The 16,671-nt window shown below is 50.3% G+C and overlaps 1 protein-coding gene across 1 annotated transcript in view; it reads left to right on the top strand.

Moving 5' to 3' along the window:
- The first annotated feature begins 203 nt into the window (after nt 1–203).
- Nucleotides 204–16,671, top strand: part of SNPH (syntaphilin) — a 40,535-nt gene continuing 24,067 nt past the window's right edge. The window contains exons 1-2 of the mRNA XM_072943959.1: nt 204–299; nt 541–647. The gene's annotated coding sequence lies outside the window, so the exon portion shown is untranslated. The remainder of the gene's footprint in view (nt 300–540; nt 648–16,671) is intronic.

Here is a 16,671-nt window from a genome sequence, read left to right as displayed (position 1 = left end):
ACGCTGGTGTGGAGGTGGGAGAGGCCCCAGCTCCATGCATGCTGGCGTCTCCACTCCCGCGCCCTCTGAGGGAGCAAGATGCTAACTATCTCTTTAAGAAGGAAAGTGAAGACGGACGGCTTACGCAGCTGCCGGCGAGCCGCCGACTGGCTCGTTCCCTCCATCCACCTCCCCCTCCCCCGCCTCCCTCCCGGCAGCCCCAGCCCCGGCGAGCACTCAACTAGCCGCCTCCAGCAGGGGCTCCGAAGAGCAGTTCGGCGGCCTGGGCTGGGCAGCCGAAGGCATGGAAGCCTCCGCAGGTGATGACTGGGACCCCGGGGACCTCCGGGCCCACGGATCAGCTGTGCCCGCCGCAGCCCAGAGTGCCAAGTGCGGGGGAGGGGAGGAGCGGGCCGCACCGGGGAACGGACCCGGCGCCCGGCGGGCAGCCTGCCCTGCGGGCTTTCTGGCTTCGGCGGCCCAGCTGTCAGCGGCCGGGGGCTCGGCTGCCCGGGTGTCCCCGCCCGCGCTCACCCGCCCCTGTCTTCCCCACTGCCGCAGGTTGCTGATCAGAGCCAGGCAGCTGCAGCAGCGACTGCAGAGGCGCTGCGCCAAGCCGGGCCGGAGTGGTGAAAGCCGGCGGGGCTGCGGAGGGCAAGTGGACTCAGGTGAGGAGGCCTCGGCGGAGCCAGGAAGGGGGCCTGCGCTGCACCGCGGCGGGCGGCGGGCGGGGGCTGCTCGCTGCGGTAGAATCCTTCAGAGGGCACCGGCCGAGGAGGGGTTAACTGTGACTCATTCTTACCCTCCCTTCATTCCCCTACCTCCTTCTAAGCGCACCCCAACACACACACACACACACACACACACACACACACCAGTGTGAAATTCACTAATTAGTAGATGCTGGTGGCAAGAGAGAAGATGCTCAAAGCGGGCGATTAGGAGGATTTTAGGGACCACCCCATTCTTATTTGTCTTTCTTTTCCGGCATTCGGCAAACATTTAAGCCTCTTTCCTTTTTGGAGGAGGAGCAAGGGTACCTGGGCGTGGGAGAAGGATGGAACCCCACACCCAGCCCAAGGTCAAGTGCCAGTGACTGCTTCCTTCCCATATTACCCCCTGAGAAGAATCAGGGCCCTGCGGTAGATCTGGAAAAAATGTCCGTGACCCCTAGAGTAGGCGATCTGAGCCTCAGTCTCCCTGGAGCTTCCACGGGATATGGTTTCTCCCGCTCTTCAGCAGGGAGATGATGGGCTGTTTGCTGTGAACACTAACTAGCCTGGGAAGCCCCCGATTCCCTTCGTCAGTCCTGCAGACTGAGGAGAGGCCTGGTGCCACACTGCCTGTTTCCTCTGTCTTCTTGGCCCATCTGGAGGTGGGATAGGCAGGAGTTGCTTCCTAGAAAAGGGTGATCTCTGCAGGCGGGTGGGGTAGGGAAAGTGCCGGAGACTGGGGTTCTAGTCCCTCATCTTGCCAGTAGGCCACAAGTAGCCATCTTAAAATTCATTAGGCATGGGTGTCTGTCTGCTCATCTGTTAAATGTAAGAGTTGGATTAGATGGTCTGTACAATTTTAATGTGCCACTCAAGGAGCTCTTTCTTATATGTCGGGGGATGTCTCTATTAGAGTAATCCAGAATATAAATTTAGGTCTATGAATTAATTGATGTTTCCTCAGTTGATCTCTTTCAACTCTGGACTTCTCAAGTGAAACATTGACCTTGGGGGCCTCATGGAACTGAAGGCATCAGACAGTCCTATATTGGCATCCCTGTACCATCACTGGGGTGACTTTTCAAGTTACTTCCCTTCCCCAAGCTTCAGTTTCCTCATCTGTAAATCTGGGAAGAACATGTCTCAGAGGGTTGATGTGAGGATTGAATGAGATGTATATGGAAGCATTTAAAACAGTCCCTGTGCCTGGCACATAGTAGGTTCTCAGGGATGAGGGATTTAGGAGATTAAGGGAAGGGAGGAGGGGTGGCTGCTTTTAGTCCTCTTCTCTCCCACCTCCCCCACCCCACTGGTCTCTTCCACATCCCTGCAGATGGTGTCCCTGCCAGGGGATAATGAACGCTGGAGTGTGTTGGGCTGCCAGGTTGAGGGCCTAGGAAGCAGCCAGGAGGTACAGACATTTCCACTGCAAGGGCGCTGACATCATTCTAGCAAATGATGGTCCCAGCGAGGCATATATAGCCCAGCTCTGGGTTTGGAAAATCTTGGCATCAGAGGGCAGAGTCCCTAAGGAAACAGAAGCATCAGAATCTCATGTGCTGGCAGGGAGGCAGGGACCAAGGCTTCCTGGTTTCAGTGGATCCCACTGCTGCTCCCTTGCCCTTCCAGGAGTCTCTGCTAGAATCTCCCTGAGACAAGGAGGTCCAGTTTTTGATGTCTGTATTTTCTATTCCTTATCTTCTCTCCTGCTCTCCTGTTTCGCCTTGCATTCACCCTTTCTTGCTCTGCCTTATTCTACAGAGACATTCTGCCTCTTGACAGCATGATCAAGATGGCTGCCAATAGGCTGGGGCAGGGCATTTCGCTGCTGCACCATTCAGGCAAAAGAAGTTGTATCCCCACCTGCCCTAAATCCCTATTCAATGGTGGGTTCCTCCTTGCAGAGGCCCTGTCTTTTTCCTGTGTCTTCACCCTCTAGCCTGTGGCTAGGCACAAAGTAGGCCCTCAGTAAGTGTTGAACAGAATAAATTTGAGGAAATTATGTCCCTAAGCCAACTGGGTTAGGGAGAAACTGTGGGAATGTGTTGACAGTGTAGGTAAAAGCACTTTTAAGTATAGGGCACTGTGCAGATTGTTGGTTGTCATTATTATTACTTGTGCTAATACTGTTGTTATTGCTATGGCCAGTGGCCAACAGTTGTTTTACCTGCTCCTCGAGTCAGGCTTGAAGGGGCGAGGTGTGCTTGGGAGAGTGGTGATGTTGGCAAACAGAAGATGCTGGCTGGTGAACCATGAGTGTGAAGGGAAGGGATCTGGAAAGAGAGTGATTCCAGCCACTTCCCCTTTCGGGGAAGGGGACAGAAAAGGAGCATCAAGTGGACCAGAATGGATGCACAGTAGAAAATCAGGAGGTTCAAATCCTGAGTTTCGTTCTACCACCACCTCATTGTGTGACCTTGGGCCAGTCACACCTCCTCTCAAGACCTCTGGGTCCCCAGTTGTAAAATGAGAAAACTGGACTATATGATCCCTAAGGCCCCTTCTGGTTCTGACATTTTGTCAGGTGGATTTTGTTAAATAAAAATGAGATAACTATTAAGACTCTCAGTGTCATTTATGGAGCACCTGACCATTACCTGTCTCAGGTAATCCTCGTAACAGATTATACCAGTCTGATCGATGAGGAGACTGAGGCTTAGAGAGACTGACTTGCCTAAGGCTGCACAGCAGTAAGTGGTACAACTGTTATGTGACGCCTAGGCTGCCTGACTCTGGGAGGAGCGTGTTCTTGCAGTGGTTCCACTACCTCCCCTGCTTGTCACGGCTATGAGTTGTGTGTATGCTTGCACGCATGTCTAGGTTGAAGAGCGTGGCGCTCAGTGCTGGGAAGCCTTCCTTTTCACCGTGAGCTCTGCTTTGCTGATGGGTGGCGGGTGCCCCTTTACCAAGGAGAGCGGCTGAGAGTGACTGACAGTCGTGACAGTCACACTTTTTGAGTACCTCCGGTGGGCTGTGCTCTGTTTTACACAGGCCACTTCCTCCTCAGACAGTCTCATTGTGCAGGCACTATAATTGTACCCATTTCACAGGTGAGGAAGCCAGGGCAGAGAGGCCAGGGATCTTGCCCCGAGTTACACAGCCAGTGTGTTGTAGAACCTGAGACAGTTTAGCTGCAAGTGCACTGTACCGGGAGTTGAAAGGGCTGCTTTTTAGTCTGAGCCTCCTCACTGACTAACTCTGGGTCAGCCAGTTTCCCTCTGCGTGTCCCAAAGGGACTGGAGGCACCTATGGCTCTAAAAGACCTAAATGCTACCTTGTCCCAGAATAGGAGTAGAGGGGATTCCTTCTCTAGCTAAACATTGAGCAGCATTGGTTTATTTATTTATTTATCAGGCCTTGGACCAAGTGCACAGAATATAGGAAGGAGTAAGAGGTGACTCCCCCCTTTCAAGAATCTCACGGCTAACAAGGAGACAAGTGTCTAAACTTGTAGGTAGGATGATCCATCAAGGAGCTGTGATAATGCCAATAAGGGTGCAATGGGACAGGGAGAGGGGGATGGTCTTTCCTACTCAGTGAGGCAGGAAGGCTTTAGAGAGGTGATGCCACTGTCATCACTTTCTTTTCTGCATTGAGTTCGTGAATAATAATAGTAATAGTAATAGTGATAATAATAATAATAATAATGTCTTGCCCAGCTTAGGACATTTCCAAACAGTTCTAAATACTCATTGGCTCTTGGTGGGAGGGTATAGCTCAAGTGGTAGAGTGCATGTTTAGCATACACAGGGTTCTGGGTTCAGTCCCCAGTACCTCCTCTAAAAAATAATAATAAAAGACTGCATTAAAACAAAATTTTAAAAGACTTGTTGGCTCTTGACCCCAGCAACCCCAAAAGTGGCCACAGAGTCTGACGGACCATCCAGGCTCACTCTGGCATAGTTCCAGTGGAACCATCCATTTGCCCCTGATGGACCAGATCCTTCCCTGACCTCAGAGGCCTCTAGAGGCAGGAGTCTGAGGTTCCTCTTAGAAAGCCATCTAGTGTCTATAAGAATCCAGTAGGCTTGCGGAATTCTTCCTCTTATCTGCTCTCAGCATTCCAGCTTTCTGGAGCACCTAACACCTGGGGAAGTGAAGACACTTATCCAAGAGTACTCAGCAAGGCTGAGATCATAACTCCGGCCTAATGCGGATTGCATTTCTGAGCCATATGGGAGTCTTTCTACATCTAGGTCACCAGGGACTCGAAGGGCCATTTCTTCACTCGATGGGCAGCTGGCGCTGAGTGGGGATTTGATGCAGGTGATACAAAACTCCAGCCTGGAGAGGGAGGCCTGTGCTCCCCGGGCTTAATGGGCAGATATTTATGAAGTGTTTGTCACACGCTCAGCACCTCTGGGTTGAGGTGCTGAGTCAAGCAAAAGGGAGTGTCTGGGAAGCAGCCTGGTGCAGTGGAAAGAGCCAGCGCCCAGGGGTGGGGAGACTCCTCTCAGCTCTGCTGTGACTCCCTGGGTGGCCTGAGGCACGGCTCTTCACTTTCCCCCACCTGCAAAGTGATAGTCAGAGGTGGTGCCCTCGAAGGGCTCGTCACGCGCTGACTGACTAACAATTCAGCAGCTCTTTCCTCTGTTCTAGAACCACTTTGGGGCTACAAGAGTGGGTAGGATACAGGTAACTGTAACCTGGGGAAGAGTGAGATAAATTTAACAAGAGGCGGGAACAAATGCTCTGTGGGTTTGCTGGAGGGAGAGAGCTTGGGAAAGGCTAGGTTCAAAAGCTGTCTCTTCAAAGATAGGATGAGATGCAGATAGAGATGGGGGTTTTTTGAACCAGGAGGAGCAGCAGAAACATGCTGTCATCCTGGGACAGGAAGGCTGTATATCAGAGAAATGGTCCTCAGACTTAGATTTCAAACGTCAGTGCATTTGGGAATCTATCCTAGGTTGGCCAGCTTTTTATTTTGCCAGATAAGGACATTCAAACAACACTTGTTCTGTTTGCTGTTACTATTACATAGCGAGAGAAAGAGCGTTTTAATAACTTTATCCCTAAAGTAAGAAGGCTGTGTAAAATCAGGGGGAAAAAAGTACTCCTTCAAATGAATACATTTTAAAAACTCACCGCATTGTCCATATTTTGCTCATTTTACTGTAGACCGGTGTCCTTGTGTTTGTCTCTGGATTCAGGCTGCTTGGGTTCAAATCCTGGCCAACTTACTTCTTCTCTCAGAGCCTCTGTTTCCTCATCTGTAAAATGGGGACATGAAGCTGTCTGCCTCATAAGGTCATTAGGAGGTCTGTATGCGCTAATAAAACATGTAAAGCAGGGGACGCCAACCCCAGTTGTCTAGAGACAATGTAGGTCGGCAGGGCTGTTTGGAAATGATAGCAAATTGGAGAATGTTTGCTTGAAGAGGCAGCTGCTGGCCTGCTCCCCCCATTCCTGCCATTCAAGAGTGCGGGCCCAATGTCGTCAGATCTTCTGATTTATAAGGCAGAAGTCTGGATGTTTGTTTGTGACATCTCTTGATTTTTTAAATGTGGCCAATTAGGCAACATTTTTAAATGCATATATTAAAGTGTGTCTGTGGCAGGCCATCAGTCTGTGTCCTCTGATGTGAATTTCTAGATGCCAGGCACGTAGTGCTCATGGTTGTCAGCTGAGGATGAAGAGGGGAGAAAGGAAACATAACTGAAAGTGCAGGCCTGGGCCACGGATGCCCTGTCTGCAAGGCTAAGGAGCACGTGTAATCTCCTGCTTCTGGGCCCCCAGCTTCAAAGGCCCTGTTTGTGCCCCTTCCCTTTTGGTAGCACTGTCAGGACTGAGCTTTTTAAGGACTGAGTTCCAGGGTCACTTCTGTGCCCAACTAAAGCTTGCACTAGCCGACCTCCTACCACAAGGTCTCTGGAAGCTTGGTCAGCAGCCTCAGAAGAGGGAACTTGGCTGATGGCCTGTGAAGCCGGCCCAGGAGGGACAGGCGTGAGGAGAGGCTCAGGCAGCTCCTCAGTGGGAGGGGTGCTTCCTGGCTGGTTCTGCCACCTTCTGCATGGGCTGTGATGAGGTCTGGACGGCAGGCGGTCTCTCCCCGGACAGCCACACAGCCACCACCGAGGAGAAGCTGGGGCCTGGTTGTGGAGGAGGCCTGGAGCATTCTCAGAGAAGGACCTCGGAGGAGTTCCAATTAGCAGGAGGAGCTCTGCTGACAGGCTTTCAGGGCATTTTGGGATTCAGACTGAAACCACTGAGGACAGTTTACATTTTTGTGGCTCCAGTTAATCAAATATTCATCAAGCACCTACCGTGGTCAGGCTTTATCCTGGCCACTGTGCAGGAATGCAAAGAAGTGTTTACAACCACTCATTCAGCCAATCTGTATGAAGTGTCTACAGGCAGCCACCAGGATGTGGACCCTGTTCTCAGGGAGCTTTTTAGCCTGATAAAGATGTCCGGAGGTGCACGGGGCCTGGCTCATAGAAATATTAATAACAGCTGCCATTTGATTGTGAGCCTTCTGAGTATGAGATGCTAGCCATACGGTACCTGTTTGAGACAATGATGCAGGAATCGAATGGACCCTTCATCTGAAGCTCTCAGCAAGTGCCTGCCACATACTGGTGCTCCATAAAGGGGTGGCTGCATTATTGTTAACTTGGAAAACTGGGCAGATCCCGAAGAAAGGCCAAGACACAGATGGGTCAGGGAAAACAAGAAGCAAAACAGTTGAAGCCCACTTAGCATATGTTACCCTCATTTTATAGATGAGGACACTGAGGCTCAGAGAGGGGAAGTAGTTTGTTCAGAGTGACACAGCTGCTCTGGAACAGAGCCTACACTTAAATGCTAGTCTGTTTGGCATCAAAGTTCTGTTCTTTCTTCTAAGCCATGTTGCCTCTAAAGAAGTGATTAGTGAACAAAACAAATACCCCTATGACAGGTGAGGCACAGTGCCACCTGGTGAGGTAGGGAGCTTTTGTAAAAGGTGAGGAAACGGGGACTAGGGGAAAGAAGGAACTGCCAGAGTTCTGTAACCGTAAAGTGGAGGGGTTGGGACCCCAACCCAGGTGTATTGGATGTGGTTTCTCATACTGCTGGGACAGAATAGTAGTCTTCAGGGGTAAAGATAATGGTCTGCAGATACTCGAAGTTCAGTCGCAGGAGAGAGCTGGGCTTCCACGCGCCCTGAGGGGCAGACCCCAGAGCAGCATTTACAAGTGCCAGCCAGGGAGGCAAATTCTGGCTCAGTTCAAGGAAGAATATGCTGAAGTGAAAAACCATCTAGCAATGAAACTGTTTTGAGAGCTAGCTCCTCATCTCTGGGCTGCTCACATAGGTCTGGATGTTCTAGAAGGAACTCTTGCAGCGTGGGGGAGTTTAGTATCGGCTGTGCTTGACAGTCTTGCAGTCGAGAGGATCTGGAATCCTAGTGTAGGGCTGGTCACAGGCGATGCAAGCAGTGGGTGCCCACGAGAAAGAGTAGCTGTAGGATGGGGCTATCTAGGAGGCCTTCCTGGAGGAGGAGGAGGAACTAGATCAGGGCCTAGAAGGCTGGGGAAGGGGAGAGGAGTAGGACTGTGTGAGGTGAACAAGTCCTAGAGCAGTGAGCCCACCTGTCTGGCTGGGCTGTAGGGCTGGTACCTCTTAGCAAAGGGCATTCCCCTGCTCTCTGGAGCTTTTTGAAAAATGGCAGAAATGGAGGCACAATGAATCCTGAGTCTTTCCCAAAGCCTCATTAAGAGGCTGGTTTTCACAACATTGTAAACTTACTATACTTCAGTTTTTTTTTTGAAGTAAGTAAGTAAATAAATTAATAAAAATAAATAACATTGCCTAAAAAAAAAAATAAGAGGCTGGTTTTTCACCACTTCCCCCTCTTACCTCCAGCCATCCCCTCCTCTCTTCACTTTACCATTCACCCCCTCCCATCGTCCCTTTCAGAAGTGGCAAATTTTGGACATTGGGCTTAGAAAGGCATGCCAAACGTGGTGGCTGAGGGGCAGCCCAGGGCATCTGACAAAGGCCACTTTCCTCACGTTTGGGGCACAGAGCCAGAATGGGGCAGCCTCAGCTCCTCCCACTGAAGCCAACCTGGGCCTCCTAGGAGCTACTTGCTGCTCAGGGTGAGCACTGGCTTTAGAGTCAGGCCTGGCTCATCTCCAGTTCCGCTGCTTGTTAGCCTGGGAACTCAGACAATGTGTCTTTCCCCCAGGCCATGTTCTCATCTACCAAAGGGGGATCGATCATTCCTGCATGGAAGGAGAAGGGACAAGGGACAATCTGCTGACAGGGCCTGGCCTACAGCAGATGCCCCTACAAACGCCTCCCCTCTCTACAGCCTCAGTCTCTCCTCCACCCCGCCGGGTCCCAGCTCTTGTCCCAGTAAATGGGAAGGGCTACACTCCATACCAGGTGCAGGGATGTGTGACCTAGCACGTCCTCCTGCAGCTGTTGAAGAAGGTGCTATTTTATTGTCTGTTGAGGAAATTGAGTCACAGGGAATGTAAGCAACGTGTCCATTCTATGTGGCTGAGCTGCCAAATACCTGATTCCAGAACCCACGTTCTCCCCACCCATTCTTCTCTCTTTGCTGCTTTGTCATCCTCCTTCTCTCTCTATTTCTCTTCTCTTAGGCCTGTGAGTGTCCCTTCCTCCCTCCTCAGCCCTCAGCTGGGCTCTTACGAGTGAGATTACCAGCCCTGGGCCTGATTTGGAGTGAGCAGGCCCAAGAGCTCGAGAAGGGCAGTTTGGAGCTTTGTCACTTCAGAAATGTCCCTCGGGGGCCCTTGGATGCACTCCAGCCCCGCTCAGCAGGGTTCCCTCCTTGGGCCCTTCTTTTCTACCTCCATTACTTTTACTCACCCCAGTCCCCTCTGCCTGAAGTGTTCTTCCTACTACTGCTGCTCCGTTTCCATGTTCCCATCTGTCTCGAGGCCCAGCTCACATGCCATCTTTTAAGGGTCCCTCTTTGTCAGCTCCTCCCCAGAGCCGAGGTTCTGTCTGAGTCGCCACGCCAAGCTCTGTGCTCTCCCGTGCCTGGGAGAGGATGGGCCTCGGAGTTCATTAGGACTAGAAGGAGATTGCCATTGTAAGGAATCCCAGAGGTCAGCCTTCAGATGAAGGAGACCAGGATCCAAGCCTAGACAGCATCGCATCCACTCGCCCTGCCCTCTGAGTGGTCGGGAACAGAGAGCACAGACTTTAAAGTTGGACATACTTGAACTGCCATCTCCATCTTGACCGTGGACTGGCTTTGTGACCATGGGCAAGTCACTTGATTTCTCTGACCCTTTGTTTCCTCAGTAGTAAAAATGGAGATTATAATTATAATCCCAGCCTCATAGGAGCAAACCCGGGGAGGGAATTAAACTAGGTTAGAAATCCCATATGGGTAAAGCCCCAAGTACAGGGTTTAGCACACAGTCAGTGCTTAATAAATGCCACTACCCTTCCATCCACAGTTAGAAGGAAAGAACTCTATAACTTCTCTAGTTTTTCAAATATATCTTTAGTTGGTAGTGAGCTCCCCTCTCACTGGAGGTATTCAAGCTAGGTCTGGGTGACTGCAGAACAGGAATGTTGTTTAGAGAACTGGATCTTCAATCAGATGGATTTGAGGCTTTGAAACCTTCCAGTTTTTTCCTGCACCGAATTTCTGTGATCCTATGAAGACTTTGACTCAGATCTCATTAGTCAATTATTAGAAATCATTTGGGGTTCAGCTTGGACGTCTGCTTAGCTCAGATAAAAGACAGAATACTGCAGGAGTTATGAGCTAATTGAAGGCTTTCTCCCACAAGATGGCAAGGCTAGAAACAAAATCAGATCCAAGAAGAATTCTAATAGATCCTGTGAAGAGAACCTGACTGAGATGTTTGAGGCATGAGGCTAAATGTTTAAGTTGAATTTTGGGAAGGCTCTACCATGGCCCGTAGCACGAACCACCTGGGGCAAGGCCCCTGGGTTTGATGTACCTTTGAATCCCCAGTGCCCAGCACAAGCCAGGCACACAGGAAGTACTCTAGACAGATAATGAGCAAATGACAAGTAGCCTTGGTGCTTCTAGCAGTCGGAGTCCTGAGCTGAGAGACTCTTAGAGCCTCCCTAGAGGCCAAGTGGCAGATTCATACTCGGTGCATGTACGTCTGTGTCCAGGACTGTGTGCGTGTGCCAGGCTTCCCAAGAAAGACTCCTCCTGCGTGCCGCTGCTTGCCCTTCTTCCGTCTGCCCCTTCCCCTCCTTCTCCTTCTTCCAGCTCTATGAAGTGTGGTCAACAGTCATTAAGCTGCACATACTTAAAGTATACAATTTGGTAAGTTTTGACATAGTATGTAACCCATGAAACCAACACCACAATTCAGATAATGAACATATCCATCAACCCACAGTTTCCTCTTGCTCCTTTGTAATCCCCTCCTCTCATGCCTCCCTCTCCCCTCCCTTCCCCAGGCAACCACTGATCTGCTTTCTGTCACTATCAATTACTTTGCATTTTCTAGAATTTTATGTAGATGGAATCATACAACATGTACTTTGTGATGGGGGGGGCAGGTGTGGTCTCTTTAACCCAGCATAATTATTTAGAGAGCCATGTTGCTGTGAACATCAATAGTTTATTCCTTTTTATTGCAAAGTAGTATTCTATTGAATAAACCATCATTTGTTTCTTCTTTCATCTGTTGATGGACATTTGTTTTTTCCCTAGTTTTTTCTATTACAAACAAAGCTGCCGTGAACATTTGTTTATAAAAGTCTTTGTATGGATATACCTTCTTGTTCTCTAGAGTAAATACCTAAGAGTGAAATGGAATGGCTAGATAAGTCGCTAAATGTATATTTAAACTTTTAAAAAGATGCCAGAGTATTTCCAAAGTGGCTGTACCATTTTACACTCCCAGCAGCAGTGCATGAGAGTTCTGGTTTCTCCACATCCTCACCAGCACTTGGTATGATCAGTCTTTCTACTGCTAATCATTCTAACAGGTGAATAGTGGTATCTCCTTATGGCTTTAATTTGCATTTTCCTAATGACTAATGACATTTGGCATCTTTTTTGTGTGCTAATTTGCCATATATCTTCTTCGGTAAAGTATCTGTTCAAATATTTTGCCAGCGTTTAAGTATTTAATCACTTAGTTATTGGTCTTATTATTTTTGAGTTGTAAGAGTCCTTTATACATTCTGGATATAAATTTTGTCAAACATATACTTTGCAAATATTTTCTCACAATCTGTGTCTTGCCCCAGAGGGCACCGTGGGAGTTTCAGACTCATTGTGCATGTGTACGTGTGGGTGTGTGAGAGAGAGAAAGAGGGTCTGAGAGAGAAAGACTCACAGAGAGGCAGGCTTCCTGACAGACTGCAGCCTCTGAATTCAGTCCTTCCCTACTATTATGCAGAGTCACCGGACAGCACCTAGAGGTGCTCAAAGTTCACACATCTCAACAGCTTCATTTTACAAACAGGGAGCCTGTTTGAGATCACCCAGAGCTCCCATAGGGTGTAGCATCAGAGCCCACCCAGACCTCTGATCTCTAGAGGAAGAGGGTCCATGCTGGGTACCTTAATGCCTTCAGTCACTTTCCCTGTGACTCTAGGCGAGTCAGGTCACCTTTCCGAGCCTCCCTCATCTTGTCTGTACAATGGGCACAGCAGTGCCTTCCTATGGGTGAGAGGCCAGCGCGGAGCTTCCTAGCTGACTGTCCCAACTCCAAGCACAAGGAGTGTGTCAACACCATCTATCTGTTGCCATCAAAAGGCCTTTCAGAGACAGAGAAGAAGGAACCATGCACTCATTAAGGAAGGTTTGTCGAGTTCCGTGCTGTGCCGGGCCGGTTTGGGATGCACCGGCTGGAACAGTGCAGGGCATCCTCTTGTGCTTTGCTCTGGGCTGTGTGAAGCCTGGCTGAGGGCATCATTGCCTCTTCTGCCAGTGCCCTTTCACAGTTCACCAGCAGTACACATGCTGCTCAAGCCAGATGCCCCTGTATGTGTGTGTATGTGTGCACATGCTCATAGACTTAGAAACCCTCAAAAGATGGAAAAATTGTGGTCCACAGAAGTTGTGTGTAGCCAGCCTGTGTCCTACTGATGTAAGAAGTGCTCCAAAAGGAGCATGGCAATGGAACCACCGTGAAGGGAGCCGTGAACTCTGTCTTCTGTGGAGGCATGGGCGTCCATGTTTGAATAGAGCGTGGAAGACAAGTAGGTAGAAGAAGCGTGGAACGGCTTTCTAGGCAGAGGGCACCCCATTGGCAAAAGCATGGTGAGCCCACAAGGTGAATCAGTGAGGATGGTTGGGAAGATGTGATTGAGGCGAGGCTGACAAGGAGGGCAGAGGCCAGGTTGTCACCCAGCTCTGTGAGGTGGGGCGCTACTTTCATTTATAGATGGGAACACTGAGGTCCCAACAAGTCAAGAGAGGTGTGCCCTGAGGCCTGTGAGTCAGTGGCAGAGTGAAGTGTCCAGGTTCCTAGTTCTGCGCTGCCTCTACTGTGCTGGCCTGTGTCGCAGGAGATGGATGGTGGAGCTCCCTCAGGGCCCTTTTCTTGATACCTGGATTGACTGTGTGGGGTTCTGAGAACTCAGATCACCTGGTTGGCTGCCTGACTTCCTTCAGCTGGTGTTTGCTAGGCCTGGATTCTGAATCCAGTCCTGTTCCTGGCACCTGGGGAGACTCCGAGCCCCTGAAGGCACGATGCCCATTTCCCTTTTGACCCTTGCAGGCTGAGCGGCAGCGCACCAGATTCTCGAGCCCAGGTGCTGCTGCTCACAGCGCACTGGCCAGACGGCCTCTGCCACTCTGGTCACTTGCATGTTCTAAGCTGGATGTATTGCCTGCCTCTGAACAAAGATAGGGTCCTGTCATCAAGGAGGGAGGGGAGATGAACATTGGGTGGGCGGCGATTAGTGCACATCACCCCCACTCCCCAGAGACCTGGGCACCTCTCTCTGCTTCCCCACAGCTTGTCTCTTCCAGGCCCTGAAGAGTCTACCCCCTGCATTTCTCTCAAAGCCGTCTTTTCTTCATCACTTCCTCTTCTCCCATCTTAGCTCTCCTGGTGCCTCTCATCCCCTCCCAGCCCATTCCAACAGAGCTGCTACAGGGTTATCGTCTATAACCTAAACCTGACCTTGCCCTTTATCTGCTCAGAACATCTTCCTGTAGTCTCAAAAGCTGTTCCCCTAGCACCTGGTCTCCTCTCTGCTCCCTTTTGGCCCCTACACTGGTGTCCAGTGTACCCCACCCTTTATCTCCCCACTCCTCCGTGCCTCTGCAATGTTAGCCCTGCCACCTGTGCTGAATCCAGAATGCTCCTCCCCAGATGGCTCTGCATCCATCCTCAGAAGCCTGCTCCTGAGTTCTGCAGAGAGACTCCCTCCCTCTTCTGCTCAGCCCCTCCCTGACACACGCTTTGATTACTGGGGCTATCGGGGTGGGCCCAGTGCACAGACACTTGGTGAACACTGACTACCAGGGCTGCCACACAGATAAGAAGGGCTGATGAGGAGAGTGGAGAAGCTTAGGGAGACTTGCTTTCAATCTTGGAACTAGGCCACTTTTGAGCTAGGTCTTTCCAGGAGGCCTCAGTTTTCCTCCTTGCCTCTCGGGGGTGAAGACACTTATTGCAAGGCCAAAGAGACACAGAAAGATCATCTTGGGTAATTCTGGTGTTTGAGCTTGAATTCCTTGCCTTTCAAGAGGCAAGGCTAAATGCCCAGGTTTTGTCCAGGGGGAAACACAGCTGCTGTGCGTGTGTGATGTGGGGAGAATCAGCTGGCAACTCAGCCCTTTAGGAAGGCAGTTTGGCAGCATGTTTACACTCTTTGACCCCATAAATCTACTGCTGGGGAATCCATCCTGAGAAAATAATTCTAAATACAGAAAAATCATTATGCAAAGATATCTACTGTAGCATTCTTTTTGATAGTGAGAAAGTCTACATGTTCAACAGAGGGGACTGTTGCGGTAACCATGATGGATCCATGGAATGTTATACAGCCCATGAAATACTTTTTATACAGAATATGCCCTATTATGGGCAGTTCATAAATTACGTTAAATTTTTCAGAGATATAATGGTGCCTCTATACCATGGTTCTAACTACGTAAAAATAACAATCTCCCCGCAAAAAAAGAGGGTTTTTTTTTTCCTGTGCTTAGAAAAACACCTAGAAGGAGCAGCAATCAAATTTATCAGGGGTGTATCTTTGAGTAGCAGATTGAAGGCTTTTTTTAAAAAAAAAAAAAAGTATGTGCTACTTTTACAGCTATAATGACAACTTTCATAAATATAACTAGTTAACATTTCAAAATTATCCAGTTGGAGGTAATTCTGTGACCGTGTTGGGATGAATTACTCACTTGTCTCTGGGCCTTGGTTTATAAAATTAGGGAAAGAAATGATCGCTCATTGGGCAGTGCGTTCCAGCCTCCTTTCGGGCATTACCTGATTAAACCTTCGCAGCTGAAACCCCACGTTGCAGACGAGGAAGCTAATGCTGAGGACTAGGTTCGGCAGCTGGATTATGCCCTAGGAAGGGCCCCTGCCTGGCATGCCGCCCCGGGAGCCCCCATGATTATGGAGATCTTGGCCTGCTCAGGGGAAGAGGCAGGGGAGAGGACACCTGAGAGCACTGTGTCAACGCGGCCGTGTAGGAGTTTACCTTACAGGCCGGGGAGGCTGGGTTTGCCAGCAGGTGGGAAGGAGAAAGCTCTCGCTGACTGCAGCCAGAGTGCTGGTCTGTGCTGTGGCTTTCTGGACCCAACAGCCTTTTCCTGAACTGGATTTCCCCCTCAGCCTGAGTCCCCTGTTCTGTGTTCCCTGCCTCCCTGTGTGTCCAGTGCCCTGGGTTTAGAGCTGCAAGGGTTTGAGTCCCAGCTCCACCAGTGATTTACCTGGGGCCTTGGGCCAGTGCTGCCTCTTCCCCTGACCTCAGATCCTCTGCTCATAAAGTGGGACTGGACTAGACTAGCGATTCCAAACTCTAGTGCTAGGCAGCTGACAAACACAACAGCCCAGGTCTAAGAGCAAGCGCACTGGTAAGAACTGGGAGAGAGGAGCCACTTCTCAGTCTTAGCCCATCATTGCCAGACAGGACTGTGGGCCCAGAGCTGCAAGATCTTTGGGGTTGTTAAATACAAGGTAGAAATCTGGGGGGTTTTAAGTGTGAAATCTCTCAGTTTATAAGTGTTGGCTGAAATTAAAATACGCAAAGGAAAGTGGCCTTACAGCCACAATGCAGTCTATGGGCTGCCACTTTGGGACTTCTGGAATCGCCTGCCTCTGAGCACCTCTGGCTTTGATCCTCTGGTTCCTGGACTCCTGGTCTGCAGGTGCTCCTGGAGGTAGCTCCGGGCACAGTGAGGCCCAGGCCTGCGAGAGCAGAAAGGCCAGTCTGCTAAGGAGGAGAGGCCCTAAGTTTGGCTCTCCTGGGCCCCCATACATGCCCTCCGCTAACACACAGGCCTTGAAAGCCTCTGGCCTGCTGCCTGGGCTTGTTGTGTGCTAGGCGCTGTGCTTGGCAGCCTGACCCTCACAGCCCCACTTTACCGTCGTGGCAGTGGCTAACCTCACGTACACGTAAGGAAACTGGCCCTGATTGTGACTGGCCCGGAGGCACACAGCACTCAGCTGAGCTGGGATTTGAATCCAGGAGCGTCTGTATCTACTCCCTGAGCTCCTGCATTGAGTCCTCACGCCCCTCAGAGGGGTCGGCTGGTGCCGGTGCTAATGGCAGTGTTTAGGACACGGAGCCAAGCACATACAGATGAGTGTGTTAGGTGTGCACACTTGTGCGTGAACACAGCTGGACCTACTGTGTGCAAATCTGTGTTCTGGGAACCTGTGCTTAGTACAGTCAACTCTCATTATTTGCAATAGTTATGTTCTATAAAGCTGCTGCAAACCCTGAGTTAGTGTGAAGCCATTGCTCTTGAGGGAAAACACAGGGTTAACTTCCTGGGAGCCTCTGGTTCTAACATTTTAATCAACTGACCAGTACGTAACCTTGTTTTCTT

This window comes from Vicugna pacos, chromosome 19, assembly GCF_048564905.1.
Source record: "Vicugna pacos chromosome 19, VicPac4, whole genome shotgun sequence".
NCBI lineage: Eukaryota > Metazoa > Chordata > Mammalia > Artiodactyla > Camelidae > Vicugna > Vicugna pacos.
The sequence above is the reverse complement of the archived record's forward strand: the minus strand, read 5'-3'. Positions and strand labels throughout refer to the sequence as shown.